We start from the raw sequence: 9,014 nt of genomic DNA on the forward strand, positions 1-9,014 counted from the left end.
CTAGGTTTACTCCTGGTTTTAGAGTGTGTGATGACTAATTAGACTTACGTATCACGTTACAGTTTCAACCTGATTCCATCCCGATTTAAAGTCCGCGATAGGTTCTCGGCTTATACGACTTGTATGGTTGGAACCGAGCATCTCTCCAAGGACAATTTCTAAGTCTCCTGGAAGTGCTGACCAAAATTTTGGATTTCTTTTATAGCGCTATTACCCTTGTGTCGGGTGTATGAGAGCTATCTCTACGAGATGGCTAAGTCTGTTTAGGACTGTTAAGAGTTTGTTGTGAACAGTCCTAAACAGACTAAGCCATCTCGCGAAGGATACGTGTTTTAAGAGGGCGTTAGTGCGTATGATTGTTTGGTCCTCCAAGATGGCGTTTTTATCGAGGAAGGTATTTTTGTCGAAAAATGTTTCTTCAAGCGTCTGCGACGTCTTGCAATGCTGAAGATTTGTTTTTTTTTCGTATGCCGCGTTTCGTGCTTGAAATGTTCGTGGGCTTGAATATGTTATGCGGTATTGCAAGGGTTTAGTCTTAACCCTGCGTTTGAGAAACATTTTGGTTTGTCTACGGATGTTCGCAGCCAAAATTGGTGTTCCTGTTTACGATCGAGGAGTTAGGACCGAGGGGTCGCGTAAATTTGTCCCCGGAAAGAGGCATCCTCATATACTGTGCTTTGTGAGGTGTTGGCCTTCCTAGATTTCTTTCGTGTATATTTGAGGATGTTTCTAATAGCTCTAGGAGCTATGTTACGAGTTTTCCTTACATGCCTCATTTTACGAGTAAAACACAGCGGGCTTAAAGTGAATCGTAGTATATGGAACTTGGTCGATTTTTGACAAGTTCAACCTTTCCTTTAACAGTTTGGTTGTTAGGACTGAGTTTTGTTACGAAGAATTTATCATATGATTTCTGACCGTGGGTTATACGATAATTATTCTCTTAATAGTCTCACGGCGTTTTTAGACAAATCGTAGATTGTCGTTTAACCATTAAGTGATGGAGCGATGGTCGCTCAATTGTTTTTTCACGAAGGTTGTGCTTAGGTTTATAGCCAAGGACGTTGTTGGTAAAGGATTAAACCATGGAACTTTTGTGTTAATACCAAAGCCGCGTTAGTTTACGATTTTTCCTTAAAGGGATGCCGAATTCTGGTTCGGGCTTTACGGGAAGGCGTAGTTAGCCGAGGGCTAAAGGGCGTCTCTCGAGATTGATAGGCCAAGTAAGCCGGAGTTTTCATGTTTTAAGATGGCCCATGGGTGTAGAAAACGATCTTTGCTTTAGGTTTCAGTTATACGACGAACATTTCGTATAATGTTTCCTGTAGTCGTACGAAAATTGTTTCCTTTTTATCCGAGAGGGAGACGAAGCCTAAGAGTCTCGACCCAAAACCCGTGCAGAGTCAGTTTCGAGGTTATTTTCTGCTCGGATATATCCGAGGGAAGTGAAACGTAGAAGCCAGCGCTCTACGATGATAGTAAATCGGAAATGTCAAAGTAGCGATGTTTCCGCAGATTTTACGGGCCGGTTTCTGCTTTGAATTCGATCTTTGGTGAGATTTCCTTGGAATCACTCGTGGAATTTTACCAAGGGTCTTCCAGACATTGGCTAATCGTCGAGTTTTAGTTTGATATTAGTACAGGTTTTCTAAACGCATGATCGCGATAAGAGGTGCTGTATAGTCCTCGAGATTATGGTCGTGTTGTTTTAGATATGTTGTTGGCGTTTAGACAAATCTTAGATTGTCGTTTGCCTATTGGGACGATTTTATTGAGGCATCCGACTGCCTAAATGTTTTCTGCCTATCGCTGCGAGAATTTACTTTGTCAAAATTATTTTTTTTTTTTTATGCCGGGGCAAAAAGTTTTTTGAAGTAAGGGAGTATGAGAGTATAGTATATGTACCTACTCCCTCCCTTTTTTGGTGGTTTTCAGGTTGACAACTTGGAATATGTCGGTTTTTAAGAAAGTTGCTAGGAACGAATCGATTTTAAGACGATGTGCATGTCTCTAGTTCTTTTTCTTTTTTGGAGGCGAGCTAAGTATGCGTGGCAATCGTTTCTCGTTTTTACGAGAGTTTAGATCGGTTAGCAATATCTGGCAGAGCAATAGGAAAAATTGTCTATGACTTGGTTCACTTGACTATCCACCTAAGTTTTAAGTTTCCTAAAATTCTATGGCAGTTTCAAAAGCATTTTATTGCTTAGTACCCTCCTACGAAAATTTCGAGTTTGATCTTGAAACAAGTCGGACATACCTTAGTGTTCTCAGAGATGCAGTTTTGTCTCTTCTCAGTTTTGCTTGCTTATTTCCCCTTCCTCTCCTCGTGTATGTTCGCCATTTTCGATATTGGAGTTCATCCTTTGAAACTTGACATTTATCTTCCGAACTTGACTGTTATCTTCTCCTTAGATACGACGTCAATTTTTATAAAAAGGTTCAACGTAATCGTATAGTTGAGGCGGCTAAGGTGTTAAGTTAATCGTGCCGTTTTATACGATTAATTTGAATCCATGCGAGAGAACAAGTCTTTGCGGTTTTTTATCATAAAGTTTCAATTGTAACTCCAATCGAGACGACACAAGAGACGTTTCGATAGAGATTTGAAGGAGAACGCAAAGATGGAGGTAAGGGCGAGTAGGAGCAAGCCAAGGAGTTTACATGAGTCTTACTTGTTTTCGTCGTAAAATCTCAAAGGAAACTCTGATTGAGATGAAACCAAAAGCGTTTCGATGAGGACTCAAAAGAGAACGCAAAGGAGGACCTTTTTGAGGCCTTAGAGGTCGCTACGTAGGGATTTGGAGGTCTGACAGGTCGCTATGTAGCGAGTAGGAGCAAGCCAAGACGAGTCTAACTTGTTTTCGTCGTAAAATCTCAAAGGAAACTCTGATTGAGATGAAACCAAAAGCGTTTCGATGAGGACTCAAAAGAGAACGCAAAGGAGGACCTTTTTGAGGCCTTAGAGGTCGCTACGTAGGGATTTGGAGGTCTGACAGGTCGCTATGTAGCGAGTAGGAGCAAGCCAAGAAGTTTAGATGAGTCTAACTTGTTTTCATCGTAAAATCTCAACGGAAATTCCAATAGAGACGAAACGAAAAAGCATTTCGATGAGGATTCAAAATAGAATGCAAAGGAGGACCGTTTTGAGGCCTGACAGGTTGCTACGTAGCGAGTTGGAGGTCTGACAGGTCGCTATGTAGCGAGTAGGAGCAAGCGAAGACGAGTCTAACTTGTTTTCGTCGTAAAATCACAACGGAAATTCTAATTGAGACAAAACGAAAAGCATTTCGATGAGGATTCAAAAGAGAACGCAAAGGAGGACCTATTTGAGGCCTGACAGGTCGCTACATAGCGAGGTGGAGGTCTGACAGGTCGCTATGTAGCGAGTAGGAGCAAGCGAAGACGAGTCTAACTTGTTTTCGTCGTAAAATCTCAACGGAAATTTCAATTGAGAAGAAACGAATAGCGTTTCAATGAGGATTCAAAGAAGAACGCAAAGGAGGACCTCTTTGAGGCCTGACAGGTCGCTACGTAGCGAGTTGGAGGTCTGAAAGGTCGCTATGTAGCGAGTAGGAGCAAGCCAAGACGAGTCTAAGTTGTTTTCGTCGTAAAATCTCAACGGAAATTCTAATTGAGACAAAACGAAAAGCATTTCGATCGGGATTCAAAAGAGAATGTAAAGGAGGACCTTTTTGAGGCCTCACAGGTCGCTACGTAGTGAGTGGAGGTCTGACAGGTCGCTATGTAGCGAGTGGAGAGTTCGGTCGACGAGTCTAATAGCGACCGAGCACCCACACAGCTCGGTCGCTACGTAGCGACCGAGCACCCACACAGCTCGGTCGCTACGTAGCGACCGAGCACCCACACAGCTCGGTCGCTACGTAGCGACCGAGCACCCACACAGCTCGGTCGCTACGTAGCGAACGAGTTTGGCTCGAGCTCGGTCGCTACGTAGCGACCGAGCTGTGTGCGTGCTCAGTCGCTACATAGCGACCGAGCCATGTGTGTGCTCGTTCGCTACGTACCGACCAAGCACCGAGCTGTGTGCGTGTTCTTTCGCTACGTAGCGACCGAGCTGTGTGCGTGCTAGGTTGCTACGTAGCAACCGAGCTGTGTGCTAGCTCGGTCGCTACGTAGCCACCGAGTTTGGCTTGAGCTCGGTTGCTACGTAGCCACCGAGTTTGGCTTGAGCTCGGTCGCTACGTAGCGACCGAGCCGTGTGTGAGCTCGGTTGCTACGTAGCCACCGAGTTTGGCTTGAGCTCGGTTGCTACGTAGCCACCGAGTTTGGCTTGAGCTCGGTTGCTACGTAGCCACCGAGTTTGGCTTGAGCTCGGTTGCTACGTAGCCACCGAGTTTGGCTTGAGCTCGGTTGCCCCGTGTGCGTGCTTGGTCGCTACGTAGCGACCGAGCTGTGTACGTGCTCGGCCGCTACGTAGCGACCGAGCTTGGTTGGAGCTCAGTCGCTACGTAGCGACCGAGCTGTGTGGGTGCTCGGTCGCTACGTAGCGACCGAGCTGTGTAATCAATTTGCTGCGCTTTCTTTTTTCCGCGATTAACCTAAGGGTTTTCTGCGGTTTTTGGGAGGACAAGTTTTACTTTTCCGAAAAGTTTTCGGAAAACGTGTTTTGGTAAAACCCTTACGCATTGAGACTTCTTTAGCTCGGTAATGATCCAAACTTACAGGGTTTGATAAAATTTATCGTTTCCCTTTATGTTTAGACAGAGAAATCGCGAGCTCGTTTCGTAGCACTTCATGTAGCGAAAAGTCGCGGCTATGTTTTTTTAGGCACTGTGGCGTTTGCGTAAGAGTTGGCCATAGGCGCAGTGGCGGCTGGGGTTGTCTTACCAGCGTTGTTGCGAACTGTGATTTTGTCTTTCGTATTTCCAGACATTGTTTCGATCAAGCGTTTTGTGGCCATGAGTAAGAGTAATCCGTAACCCCCCTCCTTCTAGCGCCAAACTGTGGGAACCGAAATTCGCACTGTCGATTTACGTTTAAATTAGGAAACTAGGAAAACCCTAATTTCCAGAGGTCCCGGATCTCTGCGAGAACCAATGACAAGTGACCCAATAGATGCGGAAATCATGAAAAGATAACAAACGAGTTTAGAGAAAACAGTAGATCTTATTTCGAATCCGCGTAAGATCGTTGCGATCATTACAAGAGATCATAAAAGCTTTGGCCGCAAAGTCTGTCAGCGAGTTACCTAGTTCTAGCGGCCTAAAAGCTCAAACCTAGTTGAGTCGCAGCTCGATAACAAAAGACGAAAAAGATACACAAAAGGTTTTTGATTGATTTCGGACTGAACCTTGTTAAAGGCTGCCTACGTACCCCTTTCGAGGATCAAGCCTAACGTAGTTCAATTGATAGAGCTGGACAAGAGATCGGACTGCCTGGGAGAGTTCGTCTAGTAATTGAGTGCCAGTCATAGAAACCGAACTTGTCGAGAATAAAGCCTAAAGTATCTAAGTGCAGAGAATTCTAAGTCTAAAAAGTTGTCCTTGGTGCCTCTCATCTAGGACTCCTTATATATTGCTCCTAGGTCGGTTTACGCTTTTCCCCTTCTGCCCTTAAGCCGTCATCTCTTAAAAATGGAGATATTCCATTTTTCCCGATCTTTGTGATCATCTTCGGAAATTTCACATTTATCCGCGGAAACTTGACATTTATCTTGCCTTACGAACCAAGCATAAACCGTCATACGGCTTATGGGCTTTTGGTTAAGAAATCGTAAGTGGGCTTCGAGCTTCGTCTTAGGTCTCTTTGGGCCGTCTATGGCTTGAAACGTTTATTACGGTTTCTTCGATAAAAGCAAACTTCCGCGGTTTTTATAGTAAAGTTTGACTGATGACTTCGCGTGACGGGAAACATAGAATGATTTAGCCACGGTCTACGGGAGATAGCATTTAAAGAGTATACGAGAATGTATGGATTCATGTTGTATCGACGTTTTGGGAGAGCCCGGTCGCTACGTAGCGACCGAGCCGCGTTCGTGCTTGGTCGCTACGTAGCGACCGAGCCGTGTGCGTGCTCGTTCGCTACGTAGCGACCGAGCATTGGTTCGAGCTCGGTCGCTACGTAGCGACCGAGCATTGGTTTGTGCTCGGTCGCTACGTAGCGACCGAGCCGTATGCGTGCACGGTCGCTACGTAGCGACCGAGTTTTGGCTTGAGCTCGGTCGCTACGTAGCGATCTAGCTTTGGCTCAAACTCGGTCGCAACATAGCGACCGAGTTTTGGCTTGAGCTCGGTCGCTACGTAGCGATCGAGCCGTGTGCGTGCTCGGTCGCTATGTAGCGACCGAGCCTTGGCTCGAGCTCGGTAGCTACGTAGCGACCGAGCCGTGTGCGTGCTAGCGACCGAGCTTTGGCTCGAGCTCGGTCGCTACGTAGCGACCGAGCCTTGGCTCGAGCTCGGTCGCTACATAGCGACCGAGCTTTGGCTCCGATTGCCATACTCGAGCTTGCCCGTGGTTGGTTCGGATCCATGTTTGTTCCCTTGGACAATCGGTATTTGGTTCGATTGAGATTTGAACAAGATTTTACCGTGAGGTTCTTCGTAAAGAATCTTTTTACGAAGTGTAACTTTCGTGAAAAATGTTCATGCTAATTTTTACGAAGATTTGGATGTTAACTTCTTCGTGACCATTTTTGACCCCAACAGTTTTTGCTTCTCCATTTGTTTTTTCTTCTCAAAAGCCGCCTTAGACTCCACTGAGCTTTCCTCATCAGAAATAGAACTTTCATTTTCCATCTCGACCTCACCCTCCTCAATGTCAGTACTGAGCAAATGGAATCTAGACGGCGAGCTGGTGCTAGGGAGCTCCACCTCCATGCTTCTTGCTGATTTCCCAAAATTTTGACGGTCAGAAGGCGAGCTCTGAGGAATCGTCAACCAAGGTTCCTCATTTTCAGGAATCACGAGTCCTTCTGATACCTTGTTTGAGACGCTATCATGAACCGGAGGAGCTGAATTTCTAACTTCCTCTTCACTATCCTTTGGCGAGGATTGTTGAGCGTTTGCTGCCTCCGTAGCCAAGTGCGCAACCTCCAATACAGGGTTCTCTAAGTCAATAGATTTTTGGTTTCCATTGACGACCACTAAGCCTGACTGTAACCCATCAGTTCCAGTTCCCTCCACGCCAGTCTCTATCTCCTTCGCAACCTCTTTTTTCTCTTTAATATGCTTATTTTTTGAACAAGTTTTGTCTGTGTGTCCCCATTTTTGACAACCAAGACAACGTGGAGGTAGCCACGGATAGCTGACTGAGATGATTTCACCTGTTCCCTTAACTTTTATACTTGCTGGTAAGGGTTCCTCTAGATTCATCACAACTAACAGACGAGTGACGTCAAGTCGAACGCAACGTTCCGTATTTGGGTGAAGTTTCATTTTACGTCCAATAGTATCCCCAAAGAAAGTAAGACCATTATGGGAGAAAAGGTGATCTGGAACCCCCTGGAGATCCACCCATAGCGGGACAGCGGTGAGGTCAGGCTGAGCAGATGCTGTTTTTGGACTTCATTCCCGTACCACAATTGGTATATCCGCAATGTGCCAAAAGGTCCTTTTCAGGACACGATCCTTGAGTTGAAGACTATCAATCCGGAACAAAACCGTGCGTGGACTGATGAACTGTGTGTCGATCTTTGCAGGCCTGTCTGGGAAAGATCAGATCCTGTTAACAATGGCATGAACTTTACCGATATGGGGTGCATCTCCCTTAAAATGACCAACAATATACGCAGACCACAAGGATTTTGAATCTGACAGTAGCTCCTATGGTAAATCAACTAGAGCGACTCCTCCTTGCAAATCAGCAACAGGAGAATAACGAACCACACTGGAAAACCTTTCTTCTAGATCACGGGAGCCTGGGGCAACAGCTTGAGAGTAGGACTTTGCAGGGGATTGGGGGAGTTCATGATCACTAGGCGGAGTCATAGACCCTGTACCTCCGATCATCGGAGCCGTGGGACTTACGGTGGGGAAAGACGGCTGGCTTCTCGCTAGGGCTTCTCTAATTTCTTTTAATCGATTCTTTGTTTTTGTTTCTTATGATTCTTTGTTTAGATGACTACTGTTTTTCTTTTCTTTTCAGGTTCAAGAAACTTGATTAAGTATCAATCATTGGTGGAAACAAATGGTTGCGAGAAAGAAGATGCAAAAAAATTATTTTACTTGTGTGTTGCTTTTGCTAAATATTGTTGTTCAGAAGCTACTGTGGTGATTGGAATGCTGACGATGTCTCTGGCCATAGATGCTAAATCCCCAAATCGATGTTGGTTCTCTTTCCAATAACTCAAGACATCCAAATTTAAGTTAGCCCTCCTATTTAGCCTTGGCTTTTCCAAGTAGATATCTAAATGTGTCTTTGGATCACTAGCTCCACCTCCAATGCTCTTTTCCAACTCAAAAAAATCCTTCATTATTAACACTAGGGGCATTGCCCCCGCGCAAGCGCGGAGTTATGAACAGAGTTCTTGTTTCATCTCAATATTTGTTAGGGTTATTGTAGCTGTGAATTTTGCGTTTTGGGTTGATCATTGTTTTTCAAGTTTTTTATTGTTATAGGGTTAGAGTTGTGATCATAAACTGTGTATGCACTGTTCTCCTCTCATGAAGGACTAAACTGTGTTAGTAATGTGATTGATATAGTTCGTGATGTTGTTTGATGTGTCACTGAGACTTATTGTTTGTTTGTCTTTTTAATTTTTTATTTGTACTGTTGAGATTACATAAATTATATTAAGGTTGTTGAGAGTACTTTTTGTTTCTGAATATTTTTTCTCCAGTTTAGTTGTGTAAGTTGTGTGTATTAAGTAATAATATTTTTTATTCTTATTATGTTGGTTATATGTTTTTTTTTTAAACTTGTTGCTTTTACCAGACCTTTAAAACAAATACATGAAGACTTGCAGAAATAACTATAAAATGAGTGACAATTAGTATTTGGGCCTTAATGGGTTTTAAACGAATATATGTATTTCTTATAAGAAGACAATAGCATTA

The sequence above is a fragment of the Brassica oleracea genome, chromosome C3 (assembly GCF_000695525.1).
Source record: "Brassica oleracea var. oleracea cultivar TO1000 chromosome C3, BOL, whole genome shotgun sequence".
Lineage (NCBI taxonomy): Eukaryota > Viridiplantae > Streptophyta > Magnoliopsida > Brassicales > Brassicaceae > Brassica > Brassica oleracea.